This window comes from Diadema antillarum, unplaced genomic scaffold (assembly GCF_040938485.1).
Source record: "Diadema antillarum isolate AM-2024a unplaced genomic scaffold, OU_Dant_1.0 seq00000133_RagTag, whole genome shotgun sequence".
In the NCBI taxonomy this organism is placed as follows: domain Eukaryota; kingdom Metazoa; phylum Echinodermata; class Echinoidea; order Diadematoida; family Diadematidae; genus Diadema; species Diadema antillarum.
This window is the reverse complement of record NW_027271210.1, coordinates 1,268,580-1,293,682: the sequence shown is the minus strand read 5'-3', so window position 1 is coordinate 1,293,682 and position 25,103 is coordinate 1,268,580. Positions and strand designations below refer to the sequence as shown.

Genomic DNA, 25,103 nt, shown 5'->3' with positions numbered 1-25,103 from the left:
TGCACTGCATATCGCTGAACGACGGGAAAATACGTTATTCCTTTTATAAGATGGCTAAGTAATTTCAAACGCGAGATGAATATACCTTGTATGAGAAAGAAATAATGAAATAAATCAAATATCAAAGATTTTGAAATTGTACTTACTGTTGGAAAATGATCCAGAGTAGGCTCTTTCCGAGATTATCCCAGCTTGTGTTAAATACTGTAAAAGTGGATATTTTCGCGTGACTAATTTTTCGCGCTTGGCCGGGTCGGAAGAGTTTTGCGTGTTTTTAATTCCGCATAATCAAGACATCACGCACAGGCACATATGGCAAGCAAAAATATTCGCATGCTTTTATTTTCGTGCTAGTTTCTGGTTGCGCGAAATGCACGAAAATTTGAACACAGCGAAAATTTCAACCATGGATTAGTCAATTTGGGTGCGCGAAAATCCAACGGGCATGCAGGGATAGACACTTTTCGCGAATGATCACGTGGTACGCTTTGACCAATCAGCAAGCTGGAAATTACTTAGCCATCTAAATGACTTACCAAATGCTGTCTCTTCCACAGCAAGATTATTTGCTGATCATTGCCTACTTTACTCACCCATTTCACCTACCCAAGATGTTGGTGCTTTGCAGAGTGACTTAAAATCACTCTGCCTGGAAAGCTGGCAGGACACATGGTCAATGAATTTCAATCCATCTAAATGCTGCACCATTACATTTGGCAAGAGAAATCCTCCCCACACTGTACATCACTTTTGTAACTTGGAATTGAAGAGCGTACACTGTATATCGTTTCTCATCCCTACCTGGGCATCCACTTATCCAATTAACACCCTAAACTGGAACCCCCTTGCTCAACTTCTCAAGAAAGCCCAAAATATGCAGAATGTCATCCACAGGAACTTTAGGGAATTGTGATATGCAAGTGAAATCTACTGCATATTTGGCTTTAGTGCGACCTATACTCGAATATGCATCGTCTGCCTGGGACCCTATAAGTACAAGTACTACAACTAAACAATCCATCAACTCTCTCTCTCTCGAGAGAGAGAGAATCCAACGGCAGGCAGCCAGATTCTGCACGAACACCCACACTAGGGAAGAGGGTTCTGTCACAAGGGCATTATCCGAGTTGGGCTGGGAATCACTCCAGACAAGGAGAAAACATCAGAGCCCAGGCTTTGCATGTTGTACAAAATGAAAAAACAGACTAGTCAATGTCCCCCTGCATGATTACGTTCAACCTAACCCCGTCGCGGGGCGCTGTAACCTTTGTCCGTATGGGGTCGCTGCTGCGGTTACGTTCAACCCAACCAACACACGTAACACTAGGGCAGAGGTAACAATCAAAAATTCATCCAACAACGGCACAGAGCTACAGTTTTCCAGGATTCGTTCTTCATAACGACTGTTAAAGACTGGAACCAGCTCCCTAATGCAGTAGTTCAATGTTCGTCATTGTCTCTGTTCAAGCAAAATCTGAAGCAATTTCAATAGTATCTTTTTGGTCGCGCTCTGTCCACACGTAGTGCTCCTCAACAAGTTAGCGTGGATGTGTCGTCTTGGACATTTTGCTGACTAAAACCATACAGATAACGTTACGGATACAGATTCAATGACGAGGTGCAGGTCACCCAAGTAGTTCTAAACCACAACCATTGGCATTACTGCCACTACTGGCGGTACTGCACATCATAACATGCATTTTCATGCAATTTTGTTTCATCATAATTATTTTCAAAGCTCCATTGTGTTTTTACTTTTACAAGCCTCTCTGCCATCTCAGATCTGGCTTGCCGGCGGCAGTGGAGATAATGAGATCAAACTCAGGTGTCAAAGCAAGTAAGAATGTTTAAAATGTTTTTGTGACACTTTTTTTGACACAGACAGTCTGAGACTGAGAGGCATGCATTCATTAGAATAATTTAATCAGTGAAATGATGCATGTCCATTTCCATGTAATTGTTAGAACTTAGAGTTCTTATCTAGTTCTAACTTGTTTAAAAATAGTAATAGGCCCTAGTATAGCTATTAGTATCTAATCTAGTATACAGATCTAGTCTAGATCTACATAACATATTAGTAATGGGTCCATAACAATAACATACATGTACAATACATCATGCTTGGTGTAATGCCGATGCCATGCCTGGCGGCGTCACCAGTGCCAGTGGCAGTGCCGTGGCAGTGCAGAGCCAGTGTGCAGTGGCGATGATACGCGAATGAAATCTAGGTATCCCTTAGAACAAATTACAAATTAAAGTATGATATTTAATCAGACAGTAATCTAGCTAGTGTCTATGACTATAGAACACTCGATCTAGTATAAATCAGAGTTTCTCACCTGACCTTTTGCTTTGTGCCTATAAACACAGACGAGCTTTGCCTTTGGGGTTGGGTCACGTCACCTCGGCTGTGACGACCTGTGTCGATGTGTGCGTATGCTGTACATCGCATGGAAGTACCGTACAATAATACTCGTACTGTTATACACTGTGTACCTGCGTCGCAGCATGCAGTGTTTGCTCGTAGCAAAAAGTGAACGACGCCATCAAGCGATTTGTGCGTTACAACTGACATGCACTGCGTCTTCTTCCTCCAAACGTCAACAGTATGGGATTCTTTTTCTTCCTTTTCTTTTTCATTTTCTTCTTCTTCTTCTTCCTCTTTTCTCATTTTCCTCTTCTTCTTTCTCTTTCTCTTTCTTTTTTTTGCATTCAATTTTCCTGCTTTCCTCTTCTCCTTCTTATTTTTGACGCTGCACTATTTTCAAGAAGAGAGACTGCAATAACCATGATGTATACTACAGAGGAAAAGATAAAGGGGGGGGGGGGGGGGAGTCGGGGTCAAGAACACGTATTTCATATTCATAATCACCTATAATCGTATAGGCCTATGTTATATACAAGCATTAAAAAAATCACGGAGGCACCTCTAGCTGATGTGAATAAAGTTCCATTTAGGAAGGAAAAATTTTTATCTTCCTCGACTTCTTCTCCTCTTTTGTTGTTTCGTTTGTTTTCATTTCCATTACAGGCATTTACACATTAATTGTACACAACAATGTTTTCAGTACTTAAAACATGATTAAGACATTGCATTGAAATAAATACAATTATGAAGAAAATACATTATAGACCCTACAAGCCTGCGGAGAATGGTACAACACAGGGCCGGCGGAGCGTTTTCAAAAGTGGGGGCCCTGTTGCACTTCCGGGTTTCATGAGCTAAAGGAAAAAAAATAACAACACAAGGTCCTCAGCTCATCTCTCCCCTGCTATTCCCGGGGTTTCTTCAGCTGACAAGCAAAAAAAAAAAAAAGAAAGAAAGAAGAAAAGTCTTCAGCGGAAACAACATGACACAAAATAACATAGATGAAGACAGAAAAAAAAAATGAAAACTCTCTTATTCTGGTATAATCACCAAGCATCTCCCTTGACTCGCTTCTTTGCTTCTTTTTCAGTTAGTATTCTCTTTTATAAACAGTCAATGATTATCTAACAGTTTAATGCTCCTCTCATGCGTCCCTTTATGGGAGTTCTGGTGTTCGATACTCATTGGACCAGTTTCATTCATGTATTCAAGTTTGGTTGTTAGAAGCTTACAGATAATTATACATGAGAATGAATACATTGTGAAACTCCCCGTTCCGTTGTTTCTTCCTTCGTCACATCAGGCGTCATATCATCATGCCCCGTGCTTGCACACGTGTCTTGCTGTATATAATCTCCTTTCTGATCATCTCCTGTCTAAATGGTCAGTATCATAATTCTGTTCCAGTTTCTACATATTAATTGTTTTGAATTGTATACACCCAGATAAGAAGAAATTAATCGTTTTTAGAGATTTGATAAATGCTAAACGATCTTAGGTTTATGTTCCGCGTTTCATTGTGCCGTGAGTTCAAATTGTCATTATTATCACAACGATGTAACGATTTGATTGGGTACGGTCTCTTCGATGTAAAGCTCGATTCGATTTTTTTTTGTTTTTGTTTTAAGGTATAGATGATCGCCAAGGGGTGTCCTTATGTTTCTTTGAATTCAGCCGAAAGGTGCAATACAATCTTTGATTTTGTCATCCATCGACACTGAACTTATACATAATGATCCATCATGTCGAACCTCGCACCCTCCTTCACTCTCACACACTGCATCAACACACATACAATCACACACACATTCACACATCACTTGAAGCTCACACATGCACACACATTCACACATGTATACTCCCACTTATAATACACATGACACGCAACGCTCCTGGCCCTCATTTTTTTTTTCTCCAAAATAACCTTTAGAGCCTTCATGAATCATGGATTCACTAACTGTTCAAGAGCTTGCTTCCAAAAAGGGCTAAATCACCAATTTTCAATGGATTTAGCACCTTTTGGAAGCAAGCTCTTCAATTATATTTTTACCACAGTTTAGCAACTCAGAGGAAATATTATACCATTTCTAAGGATTTTAACATAGTGATAGTTTTACTACTGATTCACAAATTGAACTGAATTCCTCGATGGTAATCATGCACATGACAGTTTAAGTAGGCCTATCACCATGCAATTTTGAACAAACTCGATTAGAAACTTCTTTTCAGTATATTTTAGTGGAATGCCAGAAGTTTAAACAAAAATATTGAGTCCTTGAAATTACTTCTTTCCTCTCTTCAAAATTTTCCATTTCTAGAATAGGTAGGGCCTAATATAACGGATACACGGCTAAATACGCCACACTTCCCCTAACCTACTTGATCTGTTGATTATTGCCGATTATAAATTGGTCCATTCTGATCGTAAAACTTACTACGGTAGAGGTGGCGGGGTGTCCATTGTGTTCACAATGAATTACTGTTTGTTATTAATGAAAAACATCGAAATTGAATAATTGTTATTTACAGACCACCAAATAATGTAGCCAACACATCTTGAAATAATCTTGAGGATTTTTTTTAAACTTGTTCACTTCTGAAATAAAGAAATTTATCTCAAATGAGTGATCGCAATATTGATATGGAAAAAAATATGCATAGTACATTAAATCTTTTAAACTACTTAATACACTAATGTCATTCGCCTCTTATTCTTATACAAAAAGAACCAAAAAAAAAATCGGATGAGAATCATCCGAAATTCCAGCACATATTTCTGGAGAGGATTTACTTTTGTTATATAGGGGGCTAAGTTTAATCATTACAACTATAGGTGAGATCAGGGAGGTACATGCATAACTAGAAATTAATGTCACTATGGCGACTGGCATGCCTCCGCTAAAAATAATGATGGGCGGGATGATAGTATATAGCAATTGCTTGTGTTAGCCTTTTACTTGAATCCGTATGCATAAAAACAAGCAATTGCTTGCAAGCAGAAGCTTTTGTTAGCAAGCACAAGCAATTGCTTGCTGCCCGCAAGTAATTGCTTAGAGACCAAGCATTTGCTTAAAAACGTACGCATAAAACATACCTTTTGCTTGTTCTTGCTAGCAATTGCTTACGATTTTCCAAGCTCTGTAATTAATGAGCTTGAGCTTTTGCTTAACTGGGACGTTCCCTTTTAAGTACTAGTATCATTTTCATATTCATAAAAGAAAGACCACACTTGTGTAGGAGTGGTATAAATCTACAAGAAATTACTCCTAAGTAGTGTAAGGAAACCATTTCGTTTCAACAACGGAAATGTCCAGTGGTTAGCACGCAAAATGTGATGAAAAACAGGTAGGATGTCTGACTTTGGTGGAGAGCAAGAAGACCTCGCTCCACGTGCGATCTGGCACATCATATCCGGGCTACTATAAGCAGTGACGGGAATCAGCCAGTACGTGTGTGTGCGTCTGTGTATGCATTTATGAGTGTCAGGTCATAGCTCCTTTGCTATGTCAGGAAATGTTTCCGCACACTCAATCATGCCCTTTCAAACACATTATGTTGTCACACTCGCCTTTGTTCTTGTCATCGCACAGGAGTGACAAGCACAAGCAAAAGGTTATGCATATAGTATAAGCAATTACTTGAGCTAGACCTTTTGCTAGACGAGCTTGTGCTTTTGCTTGAAGTACTTTGCTTACAAACAATTGCTTGTTTTATGCATTCGGCCCAATGCATGGTTCTCCCAATAGTTGTACAGTACAATGTCTTCACAATGTGTGATGACAGTCTCACATATACTGGTAAAATATTGAAATGACAGATTTGTCAGAAATGTCTTGAATGTTCACTTTCCTTGAACTAGGTTTGCTATTGTCTACGAGTGCAGGTACAGGTATTTGGGGAATTGAGGATTTTTACCTGACTGTTGACCGACCCTTTTATAAGTGTATGCATTGAGTAATTTTCAAGTTATGAAGAAAAAGTGTATAGTTACAAAACTGTACTGTTGTATAAAATAGATTTTTTTTAATTTGCATTTAAGTCTGGCCTTTGACCCTTAACCTTTGACCTTTGACCTTCTGGCAGGAAATTCCCCAGAGAATCTCCATTAGGTAGTAGGCCTACATGATTAAGTCTTAAAAATGATCCTGCAAGCATTGCATATATTACTAGTATATGAAGGAAATAGCGAAATTTTGAGGAGTTGACCTTGACCTTTCACCCCTGACTATTGACCCATGACCCCGAAATGCCCTAGATAGTCCCTGCCAGTCAGTATATGCGTATGTACCAAGTTCCATGAAGATATATTGAACCATTTGCGAGAAAAGTGAAATTGTAACAATTTCAACTGACCATTGACCTTTGACCTTTGACCTTATGACATGAAACTCTCTCTGGAAAATCTTTACGCAATAGTACATGCCCACACTAAGTTTCAAGAAAATACCTTCGGGCATTGTATAGGTATAGGGGAAATAGCTACTCAATTAATTGCCCCATCATACGTCATTGGACCAAGTTTGGTGAAAGTTGCTTCATCCAGTTTTGAGTTATTGCATAAACAGATAAATTGTAGGATTTGACCGTAATCTCTGACCTTTAACTTCTGTCCGATTTCACTCAAAAACTAATCAAATAATTGTCCCATCATACATCATCCTCGGACAAAGTTTTGGTGAAATTTGCTCGATCTATAGTCTTGAGTTATCGCGTAAACGGATACAATTTCATAATTTGACCTTGACCTTTGACCGTTGACCTTTAGCCGACTTCACCCAAAACCTAATCAAGTAATTGTCCCATCATACTTTATACTTTGACCAAGTTTGCTAAAATTCCAGTCACTATTACTCCAGTTATCTCGTAAACGAATGCGGACGGACGGACGGACAACCCGAAAACATAGGCCTAATACCTCCGGCACCACTTCGTGGTGGAGGCATAAAAAACAATTTAAAGTATAGTGCCCGACATTGCAGAGTTCAAAATGAATATTCAGATTACGCAGAAGGCTAGCGGCAACAAAACCAAAATCAACTAGACTTGAACTCGTCACTGGGACGAGTTTAGGTGATACGCCGCAAAAAAGCACAAATCAAAGGGACTCGGACTAACAATACTACAGAATTATTAAAAAGTCTTCATCCTGTAAATTCAAACAGTTTATCTGGTCTATTATGTGTGCAAATATTTGAGCAATAGGCTATGTATTTACAGATATATATAGTAATAAGTATTTTTCATGTAGACCCTAATTTGCATGTTCAAGATGGCGTCTGATCAAGACGTCGTTATTTTATGAAATGATCTATAGGTAACATATCCCACATGGGGATTGTGTCCAAAATATGGGGGAGATAGGTCATGTATTTCCAAAGACACACGCTTATACACATTGTGTATTCTACAATGCAGAAATGAGTATTGTTGACCTTTGACCCAAATGTGCATAGCCAAGATTCCATCTAAGAAGTCTTTTTGTTATATCAGAGCAATATTGTCTATACGTGTGCAAAATATGGGAACAATAGACCATATACATTCCAAGATACTGATTAAAGAGACTGATTTAAGAAATGTAGACTTTGACCCTAACATTCAAGATGGCGTCTGATCAAGACATCGCTATTTCAAGAAATGATCCAGGCAACATGGTCTACATACCTCCAAAATATGGCGGGCATAGAGCATGTATTTCCACAGTGGCATGCTAATTGTTCTCCAACACAGAAACAAGCATTGTTGATCTTGACCCCATCAGTATACCCAGCCAAGATTGCATCTGACCAAGAAGTCGTTATTTTCGTTTCAAAACGATTCAAGTACTATGGTCTGTATGTGTGCAAAATATGGTGGCGATAGAGCATATACTTTCTAAGATACAGACTAAAATATGTTTGACTTTAACCCTAATTTACATATCCAAGATGGCGTCGGATCAAAAAGTTGTTATGCTGTAAAATAATGCACGCACGTCACATAGTCTATCAGTGTAGAAAATAACTGATATGGGGGGGTGACAGCGCCTCTTATTTTCATGCTATACCAGCTACACGACACGAATCAATCAACAGCTCATTCAATCGAAGCCGAAGTATCAATTTCAACCAAATTTTTAGACATGATCTTAACATAAAAAAAAAACAAAAACGGAAAACACATTCCCAATAGCCTATAGTGTCAGCTATAACATATCAAAAGCTGGGAGAAAACCGTAAATGGATTAATGTCCTACTGCTCACTGAATGAAGTGATGTCAATTTTCATTTCGAAAAAGACTGGACTCCCATAGAGATAACACGTAAAAATTACTGGTCAAATTTAGCATGATTAGATGTAATCGATTTTTTTTTTTTTCACAGTGATTTCGTCATCATTTTCTAAAGCTGCAAATACTGCTATAACTTTGATAGACAATACTGTAAGCTACAACATACTGGAGTCTGAAAATTAGTCAAGGATAACTGAAATACGTTCATATATATGCAAATGTTTGATGACGTCATTAAAATTTTTCATGTTTTTCATTACACACTGGAATTTCGTAACTTTAAAGCATTTTGTCAGTCTCAACGACCCATCAGATGACACCTACAACTCATCAGCTTTCAGAATATGTAAAGAAAATGGAGGGGGGTGGGTCATCATTCATCCTGACGTGTTAAATCAGATTTAAAATTGTCCGTTTTTTTGATCATATTTGTAAATCGCTATTGACGCGCGCGCAGAATTTCAACTTTGACGCCTCCGTATGACGTCATATTGACTCGGATTGACCTGAATCCTGGCAAACATGTGCTCAATGATATTACAAAGCGATTCCATGCAAAAAATATGATTTTTGCCTTACGTACGCCCATATGTTCGCGTATGACGAGCGCGCGGATGTGTGCGCGCTCAGAATTTTGAAATGCTCAAAATCGCGTAAAACGTATGCAAAATGATTTTAAAGTCATTTGGAGCAGTTTCTAATTGTGATGACTCATGACTAAAGAAATGCAATACTATTGCACGTGACTTGAAGATACTGCTTGCCAAATTTGGTACAGATATGACTATTACGGAGGGGTCTAGGAGCACTACCCCCTGGAAAACCACCCTCCGGATAACTACCACCAGGATAATTACCCCCCAGGAAAATTCCTCCCTACGGCAACTACCCCCCGGACAACTACCCTCCAAGGGCTATTACCCTCCAGGGTAATTACCCCCTAGGACAACTACCCCCCGGACAACTACCCTCCTAGGGCAATCACCCCCAGGGCGATTCCCCCTTAGGAAAACTACCCCCTGGATAACTACCCCTCGGATAACTACCCCTGGATAACTACCCCCTCGGATAACTACCCCCTGGATAACTACCCCCGGAGAACTACCCCCTGGGTAACTACCCCCCCCCCCCCCGGAGAACTACCCTCTGGATAACTACCCCCCGGAGTACTACCCCCTGGGTAACTACCCCCCGGAGAACTACCCCCTGGGTAACTACCCCCCGGATAACTACCCCCGGATAACTACCCCCCGGATAATTGCCCCTCGGATAATTACCAACCGGATAATTACCCTCCGGATAACTACCCCCAGATAATTGCCACCAGGATAATTATCCCCAGGTTAACTACCCCCTCCTCCGATAACTAGACCCCAGATAACTTCCACCCGATAACTACCCCCTCCGATAACTTCCCATGGATGATTACCCGGATAAGTAGGTCTACAACTCCCCCTCCCCTATATAACTATCAAAAGGAAAATTACCCCAAGGACAGTGCACCACGTCAATTACCCCCTGGATAACTACCTCCCGGGTCATTGCCCCCCCCCCAAACTCTTACTTTTAATAAAAAGAATATCATTACTACAGGAAACGAAGTTCTTTGTATCATTTGCCAGGAATCACGGAGAGGCCATACTGATACTTAATCTTATGCAAACAACATCGTAAGGATTTACGATTTGTATCGTTTGCATTTAGGACGATTTATGTATACAAGCTTAATTTCTCCCTTCTGTATTTTGACTCTATGTTCATCAAAAACGAAACTGTCCCTGCATATCCTACCCGGTAATCCAGTAAATGTCAATGCCTTTAACCAAAACTATTTTCGCTAAATCTGTATTTTCTTTTACTGTTCCGAAATTTCGAATTTCTCTTGATAGCAGTATAAAAGAAGTCTTAAGTTTGAATGCCTTTACCACTGAACTAAAAACATTTTGAGGAAATGTTACACTTCACATTTTGCAATATTTTTTTAACCACAATCGGCTATCGTTTACCACAACTCCATGTAACACTTCTTTATTTTGAGGAGCTTATATCTCATGCCTCATGTGCCCTGGTTTTGACCCATCATCTTCCTCTTCCCTCTCGCTTTTCTCTGTCCATGTACCGTGAAGGTAGTCTATTCCTGTCATTCACACTCACCTTTCCTCTTTCTCTCATTACAAGGGATTTATCTCGTGTGTGTTCACGTGCAGTGCACTCCCGGCGTTAGGACGAAATGCCCAGGACCGGCAGTTGTTTTTTGGGATTTTTTTTTTCGTTTTAGCGAAATTTCGTTATAACCGAACAAATATAATATGCAATGTATAACGAAAAGAAGGAAACCACGCATAAAAATAAATTTCTGTTTGTTGAATCCTCATCATACGCTGGAAAGCTATGTGAAATGGGAGAGTACCTTTTTAATTTCGTTTTATATACATTTTAAAAAGAGCATAAAGTTGTTTGTGTTGTCACACATGTGTAGAAAATGACGGTGTAGGATTTGGTTACAGTTCGCTATTCCAAAGGTTCTTTTCTTACTTAACTACCTTACTCCGAAGTCTCCTTATTCCGAAGTTTCGCCATTCCCGGGATTCCGATGGTTTGTTTATCTGAAGGTTCGCATTTCCGCAGAATCATTATTCCGAAAGTTCATAATTTAGATTAGAATAATATATTGTTCATTTTCCGAAGGTTCGTTGATCTGAGAATGAAATGAGGTTCGTCATTCTGAAGGTTAATTATAAATCAAAAAAATGAGAAAGGTTCACTATTCAGAAAGTCCGTTGTTCCGAAGGCTTTTTCATCCGAAAATGAAATAAGGTTCATTATTCCGAAGAAAGTTTGTTAATGAAAAAAATTTGAGAAAGGTTAGTTATTTCGAAGATTTATTTATCTTAAGACGATTATAAGGATTGCAAGTCTTAAGTTTTTCCACCTAAGTTTTTCCACCTTTTTTCCACCATGGATTAAATAACGATTCTTTTTGTATGTTCCGATGAACGAACGTTTTGAATTCTTATCATTTTCGGACTAACGAACCGTATAAGAATAAGAATAAGAACCATATTTTATTATCGGATTAACGAACCTTTGGAATAACGCCAAAATGTGCTTAATATTTCATTTCCGAACTATTACGGACATTTAGTTGTATCAGAATCTGTGTGTTTTGTATTAAAGGACTTCGGAACAGTGAAACAAACCTTATCTGAATATTCAGATTATTGTATTACAATAACGCAAGTTCCCCTCGGAAACTGTGCGTGATACACGGAGTGAACATAGTAATGACGTGAAACGTTCGCTAATGCATGCAGAGACGCTATAAAAATGCTTGTTCCGCTACGCATTTTCGAATGCGATCCGCATTTCGGTGTAACGGAGCACATTTCTTTTGTTTTTCTTTGTCAGTGGCGCTCAGAAAAGACTTCGTGGTAACGAAAATTTTGTTATAACCGTCTTCGTTATAAGCGAATTTTCTACCATAGACTTTAATGGCGATAATTTTGGGACCAGAAGATTTGCTTCGTTATAACGAAATTTCGTTATAACCGTGTTCGTTGTAACGGGAGTACACTGTATCTTTATTTGTGTACTTCGTCTCTGTCTTAATTTGCTTTCTTTGCATTGTTTCATCAATTTTGTAACTGTTTTACTATTATACCGTTAACGCTCATTTCAGAATTGCCCTACTGCATCATTGGGCATTAGCAACTAGTATATCAAGGATACGGGAAGAGATTGTCACATCCTTGGTATGATCACCGCAGAGCATTACCTCCCTTGACAATTACTCCTTATTAAAATTAGGCTCCAAACAATCACCCCTCTTGCAATAACTCCCCCCCCCCCCAGGAAATTACGTCTCTCATTGTCATTTTCGAACAACTTTTGCTATTTGAATTGAAAAAAACAACAACATTTTTTTCATATCGTCTGGTTTTGGTCGAGACCTAACTTCAGGTTTGTAACATCTTTTGGGTGAGATAATTAGAAACCCCCTACGAAATATTAAAGAGCATGGTATTCCAAGAAGGATTCAAGTTTTTGTGAAAAAAATAGTCTTAAAATGGCCGGGATAAAACAGAGCAGCCCTAATGTAAAAAGGATTCTGTCAACTACTCTCTAAAAAAGATCGAGTGAAAATATTCACTCTTGAAAGAGTGAATACAGAAAAGAGTGAATTTAGAGTGAAATTGGAGTGAATTTTGAGTGAAAATGTTCATTTTCACTCATTTTGGAGTGACCTCAGGGATCACTCGAAGATTTTGGAGTGATCCCTGAAGTCACTCGAAAACGAGTGAAAATGAACATTTTCACTCAAAATTCACTCCAATTTCACTCTAAATTCAAGAGTGAAATTGGAGTGAATTTTGAGTGAAAATGTTCATCTGCGCCTCAGAATAGGATACTAGATCGAAGGCGCATTACAAATGCTGTACTTATTATTATCATTATTTTCACTCATTTTGGAGTGACCTCAGGGATCACTCGAAGATTTTGGAGTGATCCCTGAAGTCACTCGAAAACGAGTGAAAATGAACATTTTCACTCAAAATTCACTCCAATTTCACTCTAAATTCACTCTTTTCTGTTATTCACTCCTTCAAGAGTAATATTTTCACTCGATCTTTTTTAGAGAGTACAACTCTCTAGATCTATTCAAAAAGAGGGTGCAGGACAAAAGACTTCGTTAACAACTAGGGGTGTTTTGTAAAAAAAAAAGAAGAAATACCGTTAAACTCGTAATATTTTACTCTTTCTAATCAGACTAGCTTATATTTGAACTGGATTTCCCCTTAAAGTGTCGACAACATTTAATTTGAAAACTAGCACAATTCTACTTGTATGTAAAATAAGCTGTAATTTTACTCAAATGACAGATTAGGGCACCGTTTGATAAAAGTTGCCAGTTATGACATCTTGTTAGTCTCTAATAATTTCAATAAAACCATGGGTTCTGCTTGATTGATAAGCTCGAGTCACTGACTTGTTACCATGGACTGCTTTGATCGACCTACAACGATTGGTAATTGTGTGGAACTGACAGCTTGTCAGGACTGATAACTTTCATAAAACCGTGCCCGGATCCTATCAGAAACTATGGCTTTATATCGAAGGGTCCCTCGCTAATGTTAAGGGAATATGAATTGTAGTGAAATCAACTCTCCTTTTCTTATGTTTATCGTCTAATGTGTTATAATGGTAGATAATGACAAGCCAAAAGAGTAAATGATGACAGTGTAAGAGAAAGGTGCATTAATGTAGGGCCTACATGAGCTTAGTCTTCTGATATGGTGTTATGAACTTATGGAAAAATTACAACGGGTGTATGGTAACTTTCGGGGGGGGGGGGGGAGGGTTGTCCAGTGGGTAAGTATCAGGAGAGGGCGGGGCGTTTCGGGGTATGGTTATGGGGGGGGGGGGAGTAACTCGTGGTGGTAATCCGGGTGGTAGTTATCCTGGGGGTAGTTATCCGGGGGGTAGTTATCCGGGGGGTAGTTATCCGGGTGGTAGTTATCCTGCGGGGGTAGTTATCCGGGGGGTAGTTATCCGGGGGGGGGGGGGGTAGTCATCCAGGGGGTAATTACCCAGGGGGTAGTTATCCGGGGGGTAGATGTCCTAGGGGTAATTGCCCTTGGGGGTAGTTGCCCTAGGAGGGTAGATGACCGGGTGGTAGTTGTCCTAGGGGGGTAATGGCCCTGGAGGGTGATTGCCCTAGGAGGGTAGTTGTCCGGGGGTAGTTGCCCTAGGGGGGAATAGACCTGGGGGGTAATTATCCGGGTGGTAGTTATCCGGAGGGTAGTTGCCCAGGGGGGGGGGGGGTAAGTGCCCGGATGCGATTACGGAGATATGGACTGATCATCTGACTTTACTTCAAAAAGGCAAAATGGCGCGTAGATGACGTCATGCATGACTGAGCTGACTGACCAGATACTATACACCAGACTTGACTCTATGACATGACTGTATGGAATTGCACGGACATTGACTAAAATACTTTTGAGATACAGTGCACACAAAATATGGCAGAAAGAAAAAAAAAGGGGAAAATGGATAAAAGAAAGAATTCGTACAATCACAATAGGTGATACGCCTGTCTGGCGTATCACCAAACAAGGCATAGTGCACCCGTGGCATAAATCCTTAATATTATGTATTTTTTTTAGAAAAGTGACATCTTTTTGAAGAGTTCAGCTGGTGTGTCGAGCTTCACCAACGAGGCAGGTGTACGTATTATACAGGATTGTGGAGCTCCGCACGCTCCGCGCGATAGAGGTGACCTTCTGGGTTTATTTGGTACACATCAAAGAGATTACAACCCTATACCGGTACTAAGGAGTTTTCGCTACACGACGGGAAGACCGAGAATTCGCGGAAGCAAAATCAGCTGTGACAGTCCCCGTACTCGGACTCGGACCGTCCCCATATCTATGCAGTTTTGCTTTCCTGTACAGGACGGAGGCGTGGGGACAAGATCGCTGATTGGCTGGCTAGCTGGCTGGCTCACTCCTGCCCGCATCGGGACCGAACGCTATTTTGGCCGAATACCTTACTCGTTTTCCCCAGGATGCGATGAGACGTTTCTCGGATTTGATCATGCGCAGAAGCAAATTTTGCACACGGCACGCTCAAATCCCGACCGCGTCGTGCTTGCGAAAACTCCCTATAGTCTCTTCGGTTAGCAGGTTACACACAGGCGGGCGCGATCCTACTACGCGCGCGCAAAGCTGACTAGCTAGTAAAATAATAATGGCCTCGTACAGTATCTGATTACAGCAAACACGATCGCGGAGCCATCTCATTTCAGTGACAGTCTGCGTGAAACTGGAAAGACTATGATCACCACACTGCTTGTTCATCAAGTTTTAATTTAAGTATTGAGTGGATTGCCACAAGAAAGCGGACTCGACTGCACGGTCTACTTTTCTCAAGTTCAGAAAACTCGGAGCATAATCCGCAAAATGTTTCGACTGGTTGCTCGAAGACTCTCTGCAAAGGAATTGGGCCTAGCAAAGCGGGCATGGCCGGCGGCTTGTGTCGGCTCGTGTCGTCGCCTCATGTCGGTAGAATCAGCAGCGACAGACGGTGCGGAAATGACAATTGGTAACCATGATATCATCTACACAGATAGTCACATGGAAATCCGACAGTCGTTGAAAAAGGTAAAACTGATGTGGCACGTATTCGTTCATTTTCACTCGATTGAAAATAATAGACGTGTCTACTGCTGTTAGATAGTATACTCTGCCTTGAGAGTTTCTTGTTAAAACTATATGGGCAGAGGTGACTCCAAAAGAACTATTCACCGGGGACGCAGCCCCAAAGTGAATAGTACTTTTTACATTTTGCATCAAAAATTCATCCTCTGGTGAGTGGTTGAAAGAGCTTCACGTGATTATAAGTATTTTCAGCTATGTCAGAAAGTTGACACTCTATTGCTACTATTTGCAAAATGACTTCACTTCTATGACGACATTTTGCAAATACATGTAGTATACTACAATGTATTTGCAAAATGATGTCACAAAGCAATTCTGAAACGGTGCGCAGCTCTGTACCCGTCACCCTGTAAAATGTAACGATTTCTTTTAAAGCAATTGTTACGTCACAAATCAATTTTGACATTGCGCACTGCTCGAAGCGTCAGTCTATGAAATGTATCAATTTCTAACAAAACAAATGCTTGATTGAGTGATTGATTGATTTTATTTCCGCAAAATAAAATATGTACATCACTATTCTTCTTCAATAATACTAAGAATTATCACAAACTGCGGCTGGATGGCCATACTCAACTCCGCCCTCATGGTGGAGCTGTTCTACAGGATCCAGAAGAAAACACTCTGTATAATATCTGAAATTAACATTCAAACTTGTCCAGTATTCATCGCATAATCGGGCATCTGCTCGGCATCTGAACCTCGCTTAAATGACATACGCTTTCCAGAAACATTTCCAATGCATGTTATTTTCACTGGATAATCGGGCGGGGACCTCTGATAAACGGGACAATTTTTCTTCAAGCGATCTTTGATTTTGTTGATATTTTACACAAAAAATCTACCAAAATACCACAGCAATATTTCAAAGATTCCCTATCATAGTAGACGGCGAGTTGTAATGTTCTTAAAATTTTCTGTAGATTTTGATTTTTTGTGCTATTTCCCCTATTTTGGGGGTGCTGAACACGAATCCACTTGTTGCCATTTTTCTAACCGACGTCTTCACCCGTTGCCATGGCAACACATTATTTTCCTTAAAAGAACATGTATTCTTCAATAAAAATCATAAAAACATGATGTAAACACCAAAATATGTCATTATAAATCCTTTTTAATTAGACTTGAGAAAGAATACAATTTTCATGATGTCATGGTTACCTTATAGCAATGACGGTTACCATGGCAACAACTATTTATAAAGAAAAATCATATTTTTCATGAAAAGGCAAGAAAACATGACAAGATTGAGTGGAATATTTATAATAAATTACTATCTAGATTATCAGCTTATTTTTCCACTATGTTAATTTCATATCATTTTCGTTGCTATAGCAACAACATGACAAAAGCTGCCTTTTAAAGAAAAATTAAGCATTGCGATTGAAAGAAAAGCAAGAATACGTCCATAGATGATAAATTTCTGTATAGTGAGATTTTTTTAGCTATTTCCTTTATTTTGTCGGTGCCAAACACGAATCGAACTATTGCCATATTTCTAAATGACATCTTTAGCCGTTGCCATGGCAACAAATTATTTTCTTTGAAATAAACATGTATTCTTCATTAAACATCACTAAAGCATGCTAAAAACACCAAAATAATTCAATATAAACATATAACTCTTCAATCAAATTAAAACACACAATTTCCGACTGTCACAGCAACCTCATAGCAATAACGGTTGCCATGGTAACAGCTAATTTTTAAAAGAAAATGATTTTTTTCATCAAAAAGCATGAAAAGATGAAAAGTTTGAGTAGCATACTCATTACAAATTGCTATGATAATTATCAGCTTTTTTTCACTACGTTCACGCCACATTATTATCGTTGCTATGGCAACAACTTTTTTTTCCCTAGAAAGGAGAAGTACCCCAGTAAAAGAAAAACTAGAGAAATAAATAATCAATTTTTGTAGAGTTTAATTTTTCAGCCCTTTTTTTTTTTTTACTCCTTTGGGAATGCTGAAAAGGAATCCACCCATGGCCACTTTTCTAAATGATGTCTTCAGCCGTTACCATGGCAACAAATTATTTTCTTTAAAAGAACATGTGTTTTTCATTAACATCATAAAAACATGTTGTTAAGGCCAAAATATGTCATTATATGTGACCGTGCACCTCAAAACGAACATAAAGTCGCACACACTGATTTAGCGTGAGGACTGAAAATAAGTGAAATTGGTCAACCTAGCCGAACTTGACTTTTTCATACTTTCTGAAAGAGCGGGTCTCCTTTTACATTATGCTAAAATTTGGTATCATAAAACGGGCAGGAAAGTGTGTTTTTTTTAGAAGTTTATCTTGAACATTTTTGGTAGAATAGTGTGATTAGGTGTGTCTTTAGAATCCCTTTTTCATTTCTGAAAAACCTTGTCCACACTCTTCACTTTCAACTCTAATAACTTTTGAAAGGATGATGCTACTACTTTGAAAGTTGGCATTAATTATGGACAGAATGTGTTGATGAGGCATGTTTAATTTCAGTTTAATTTGATTATCCCTTCATTGTTGTTACTCTGGTGGTTTACTTCCTGTTTTTTGTCCGATTCATCGCACAGCCAGCATGGTTTGGTAAAGATTAAGCGCTTGAAAAGACACTGTACTTTAGAGCCTGTTTTCTCAGTTCACACTTTTCCTGAGTTTGTGCTTTCTTTCCAATATTTAGATAGGTTAGGAGAGTCCATTTGATTTGAGTTATACATCATTTTAAAGCCTAAAGTCTGCTCTTTCAGAATATGGTCTGGCGAATTTTGTTTGTTTTGAGGTGCAGTGTCACATATACATTTTTCCTCAATTAATAAAAACAATCCCTTTTTTCAATTACATTGATACCTCATAGCAATGACAGTTGCCATAGTAACAATTCCTATAAAGAAAATGCTAATATTTTGATGAAAAAAATTGAAAAAATGACGAGATTGAGTACCATATTCATTACAAATTTCTATCAGCTTTTGTTTTCACAACGTTAATTCCACATCATTTCTGTTGCCATAGCAATAACATGAGAAAAAATGTTTTTTTTTTTGAGGATTACAGTTCTATAGGAATCTGTTGGAAATTACTATAGAGGAGGAAGCATAGTCATTTAAGGTTATCAATTGTCTTGAAGACGTACATTTATGCTGAAACAGAGTACATCATGACGAGAAAATTGGAACTTTTGGGGAGGTTTTTAGACATTTGTGTTGCTTATTATTTGTATTTTATGTTTCCTGGGTATATCTATAGTTTAAAAAATCTATTTCTTAACATGGTTGTTGCGATATAGGAACAAAAATGATGTGAACAGAATTATATATGGCTAGTAGTGTTGCTCATTTCTATTCAAAAGTTAGGCCATAATTTCACATTTTTTTCTTGAAGATTTTTTTCCTACAAAAATTGATGCATTTCCATGGCAACCATGTTAAATATTAACCATTAGTTCGGATATGGATATTTAAGGTTTTAAAGGTGCAATGTGATCAGAAATTCAGGAAGCTGACTAATTTTTTGTGTTTTTACTTTTTTTTTGTTTGTTTAGTGTATTCCTTCCTTCCTTACCTGCATAAATAACGTTAATTTTTTCTTTAAAAAGCAGTTTTCTCATGTTAATTCTATAGCATGAAGAACGAAGTGGGGTGACTATAGTGAAAAAAAAAACTGACAGTAAATTGTTATAAATATATTACTCAATCTTGTCATTTTTTATGTTTTTCATAATAAATTGTTATTACCATGACAACTGTCATTGCTATGAGGTAACCATGAAATTGAAAAATCGTGATGTTTTACTGAATTAAAGAAACATGTTTATTTTGACACATTTTGGTGTTAACAGCATGTTTTCATAATGTTTAAAGAAGAACACATGTTCTTTTAAAGAAAATAATTTGTTGCCATGGCAACGGCTGAAGACATCATTTTAAAAAATGACCACGTACAGGTGCATTCCTGTTCACCATCCCCAAAAGAGATGAAAAAGCACAAAAGATTTAAACTTTTCTGAAATTGATCACTTGTTTATTTTATTCTTTCTTTCCTTTTAAATGAAACAGTTCTTCTTTCTATGAAAGAAAGTTTTCCTCATGTTTTTGCTATAGCAACGATAATAATGTGAGATTAGCATAGGAAAAAAAAAGCTGACAATCATAGTTAGACCCTAACTGGTAATGAAATAACTTTTTCAATCAATCTTTTCATAATTTCATGCTTTTTGATAAAAAAAACCATTATTTTCTTTTAAAAATAGCTGTTACCATGGTGACCGTCATCATTATGAGGTAGCTGTGATATTCAGAAATTGTGATATTTAAAGGGATAGTACAGTATTGGTGGAGATAAGAATTGGGCTTTTAGATTTTTGCAAGCTACCAAGAAAACACTTATGAAATAGTACAGAGCATACCCTTTTAAGAGGAATTCAAACTTTATTTGATGAAAATTGGGTTTTGAATGACTGAAACATCCAAAAACAAAGTAAAACAAAGTGATCGTAACAAAATGTGGGTCCCACACTTTATTAGAATCGCTCTGTTTTGGATATCTCAGCCATTTCAAAACCAATTTTCATCAAATAAACGATGAATTCCACATGGAATTACATGCTCTTTAATATTTCACAAGAGGTTTCTCATTATCTCACCAAAAAATGTTAGAAACCTGAAATTAGGCCTCAACCAAAACTATACCATCCCTTTAATTCAATCAGAGAAATATGTTCATATTGACATCTGTTGGAAATTACAGTTAGTTTTTATAATGTTTAATGAGGAATACATGTTCTTTTAAAGAAAATAATTTGTTGCCATGGCAACGGTTAAAGGTGTCAATTAGAAATATGGCAACAGGTGGATTCGCGTACGGCACTCCCAAAATAAAGGAAAGAACACAAAAAAATCGAACTCGTACAGAAATGTATTATCTACGGATTTACTTCATTCTTACTTTCCTGTTAATTGAAATACCTATATTTTCTTTAAAAGGCAGTTTTTGTCATCTTGTTGCTATAGCAACGAAAAGGAAGTGAAATGAACATAATGGGAAAGAGGTGATAGTCATGATAGTAGTTAGTAATCAATATTCCATCCGATCTTGTCACATTTTCTTGCTTTTTCATGAAAGTATCACAACTTTCTTTAAAATAGTTGTTACCATGGCAACCATCTTTGCTATGAGGTAACCATGGCGTTATAAGAATTGCGATTTTTAATTTGATTAAAGAGATGTTTAGATTGATTTATTTTGGTGTTTACTGCATGTTTTTATGATGTTTTTGATAAAGAATATACGTTCTTTTAAAGGTAATGATAAAAAAATTATATAATATAATATGATAAACAAAAATTGATCATTTATTTATCTAGTTTTTCTTTTAACGGGATACTTCTCCTTTCTAGGGAAAAAAGTTGTTGCCATAGCAACGATAATAATGTGGCATGAACGTAGTGAAAAAAGCTGATGATTATCATAGCAATTTGTAATGAGTATGCTACTCAAACTTTCCATCTTTTCATGCTTTTTGATGAAAAAATCATTTTCTTTTAAAAAACAGCTGTTACCATGGCAACCGTTATTGCTATGAGGTTGCTGTGACAGTCGGAAATTGTGAGTTTTAATTTGATTGAAGCGTGATACGTTTATATTGACTTATTTTGGTGTTTTTAGCATGCATTTGTGATGTTTTATGAAGAATACATGTCATATCAAAGAAAATACTTTGTTGCCATGGCAACGGCTACAGATGTCATTTAGAAATATGGCAACAGGTCGATTCGTGTTTGGCACTGACAGAATAAAGGAAATAGCTCCAAAAAATCTCACTATACAGAAATTTATCATCTATGGACGTATTCTTGCTTTTCTTTCAATCGCAATGCTTAATTTTTCTTTAAAAGGCAGCTTTTGTCATGTTGCTATATAGCAACGAAAATGATGTGAAATTAACATGGTGGAAAAATAAGCTGATAATCTAGATAGTAATTTATGATGAATTTTCCACTCAATCTTGTCATGTTTTCTTGCCTTTTCATGAAAAATATGATTTTTCTTTATAAATAGTTGTTGCCATGGTAACCGTCATTGCTATAAGGTAACCATGACATCATGAAAATTGTACTCTTTCTCAAGTCTAATTAAAAAGGATTTATAATGACATATTGTGGTGTTTACATCATGTTTTTATGATTTTTATTGAAGAATATATGTTCTTTTAAGGAAAATAATGCGTTGCCATGGCAACGGGTGAAGACGTCGGTTAGAAAAATGGCAACAAGTGGATTCGTGTTCAGCACCCCCAAAATAGGGGAAATAGCACAAAAATTCAAAATCTACAGAAAATTTTAAGAACACCCCAATATTGTGACAACTCGCCGTCTACTATCAGTTGTCGTTTTAAACGATGTAATACATCGAACTTACAAAGCAAGCTTCGGACTGGTGTGTTCTGACCTCCGTCCATCCAGTACACGTACATGCATAGCCACGAAAGCGCCGTGTATGTAAGTATCCATGCTATTGCGAAACACATGCTTTGGCGAACATTCTTCTCTACTACATACGAAAAGCCATGTGCTCGCTTGCAATTCCTACTCACATCCAATAAAAAACATGCCTCGCTCGCTCACACAGCTCAGGCTGTGTACGTTGTTTAATCTCAGTCATACACTTTGAGGGCAAAGTCCAAATTCCTCGTCCCTGAGTGTTTCAACTTTCAATACACTGTGATCTGTGTGTACGTCACAATCTTCCTCAGTTGTGAATGAGCTAGAGGGGTAGCGTGGTTGTGTATTCATGTACATGTACAGTACATCAGTATGCATGTGTGTGTGTGTGTGTGTGTGTGTACTACATGTACATGTCGTATGCCGTTAGTGTATGGTGAGTGCTCATCGCGAAATCGGGCACCCCGCTTAAAGGGGCCGTGTTTGCTACTCCCAACCTGTCCCGATTATGCGATGAATACTGTATCAACAAAAACTACACTACACAAGATTAAAATAACATCCGCTACTACATTTCATTTAAAATAAACACCATTACCATGATGGCAGTAAGTCAAAACAATGAATTTAACAAATATATACATCTACGCTTCAAAGAAAAAACACGCGTCAGATGACCGTGCTCTGCCCGTGACAGACCGCTTAACTTTCGCGTCTTACCCACGTCTTACCGCGTCTCCCCAAGTTTTAATCACTGCCGGAACACGGATTATCACGTGTGTTTCACGTGTGTTGCACGTCTTTACCACGGGTGCCGCAGGTGGTTGTCCGCGGAATAAAATTTTGAGCAGTTAGAAACTTTTTACCGCGTCCGACGCCGTTCCGATTTTTCCCCGCGTCCTGCCACGTCTATAAATCGACCGTAGCTTGTCTTAAACTCGACATCAACGTGAACACGGGAGACCACATACAATAAGCGAAATTCATGGGATTGCAACTTTTGTCAAGAGTACTCACAGTTGGAAAGCATTGGTTTCATGTCCATCAGACTCACCAGTGGAGTGGACGGCAACGTTAGTTGAAGAGGTTACCATTATAACTATCTATAACAAGCCAAATACCCTTCCTATCTTCAGTGCTCCTTGCATCTATGCTGGAGATTTCAACAATCACAGTACTTCATGGGGCTACTCATCCACTAATCCAGATGGTTTTGCACTAGAAGATTGGTCCTCAACAGCTGGTGTCCAATTACTGTTTGACCCAAAACAGCCAGACAGCTTCCACTCTTGTAGATGGAATACAACGTCAAATCCTGACTTAGCCTTTGTCAACTTTCAAGGCCCATCACCTCACCGGAATATCTTAGACCCCTTTCCAAAGTCACAACACAGGCCATCGCTACTCATACCGGTAAACCCAGTCCGACCAGTCACAACCAAGCCTGTTAAGCGTTGGAATTTCCGCAAGGCCGACTGGAAAAAATTCCCAAACTTGGTAGATGAAGCCGTATGCAATCTCCCTCCACCAACTCCCCGTGACATCGACCAAGCCTACTCAGACTTCTGCAATATACTCATCAAGGCAGCAACGAATTCCATCCCGCGCGGCTTTCGCCGACACAACATCACCCACATGTGATGCTATCTACAACCAGTTCTTGCGATCTGAACCTGGAGACATGGCTTCCACCAAAGCCTCAGAACTCACTGATTGTCTAGACAGGAAGCGTCGTAAACGTTGGGAAGAAATCGTGCAAGGGATAGACTTCACTCACTCTAGTAGAGTTGCTTGGAAGACTCTCAAACGCCTCAATGGAAACAGTACCAAACCTAGAACATGTCCCGTATCAGCCAACTCCATCGCGGAACAACTTGTTAGCAATGGGCAATTCAAGGACTGTGACAAGGCCCACACTCGATATGTGAAACAGGAGACTACCAACCTATAGCAGGCCCCGGGAGTGGATGGATGGTTGTCGGCCCCCTTCTCTCAGGAGGAGTTAGCTAATGCTTTAGCCCTACTTAGGAGTGGAAAGGCCCAAGGTCCCGAAAACATCCCACCGGAATTCCTTATTCATTGCGGGGTCAAATGTCAGAAGTGGTTGACAGATTTCTATTCCCGCTGTTTCACCAACCAAGTCATCCCTAAGATATGGAGAAAGGCCACTGTAATTGCTCTCCCAAAACCAAACAAACAAGTTGATGACCCCAAGAGCTAAAGACCAATCTCCCTTCTCTGTGTCCCTTACAAGCTTCTGGAACGCCTCCTTCTGGCGAGGATAGAACCTGTGGTTGACCCACAATTACCAGACGAACAAGCGGGCTTCCGCCATGGTCGGAGTACAGTCCACCAAATTGTCAAGCTGACCAATGACATCGAAGACAGCTTTGAGAAGAATCACAAAGCCGGCGCCATCTTTGTCGACCTCACTGCAGCCTATGACACTGTGTAGCACCAGGGTCTGACTCTGAAATTATCAAAGACAATCCCTGATCGCCACATGGTGAGGTTCCTCTGCAACATTCTAGCCAACAGGAGGTTCGTTCTGAAGACTAGTGATGGACAGTCCAGCAGACCACGCCAACTGCAGAATGGAGTTCCTCAAGGCTCTGTACTATCACCCTTGCTCTTCAACATATACATCAGTGACATCCCCTTCACAACCTCACGACAGTATGGCTATGCAGATGACCTCGCCCTTCTTCACTCTGACAGAGCCTGGTCAAATGTAGAGAATACCCTCACCGCAGATATGTTGCAAATCGCGAAGTATTTCAGGATCTTGAGACTCAAGATTAGCATGTCCAAGACA

At 38.9% G+C, this 25,103-nt stretch overlaps 1 protein-coding gene across 1 annotated transcript in view; it reads right to left on the bottom strand.

Annotated features, from left to right (window-relative positions):
* The window catches only part of LOC139727479 (protein lifeguard 2-like), a 32,484-nt gene extending 30,066 nt beyond the window's left edge, over positions 1-2,418 (bottom strand). Inside the window, exon 1 of the mRNA XM_071638454.1 lies at positions 2,345-2,418. The gene's annotated coding sequence lies outside the window, so the exon portion shown is untranslated. The remainder of the gene's footprint in view (positions 1-2,344) is intronic.
* Positions 2,419-25,103: the final 22,685 nt, after the last annotated feature.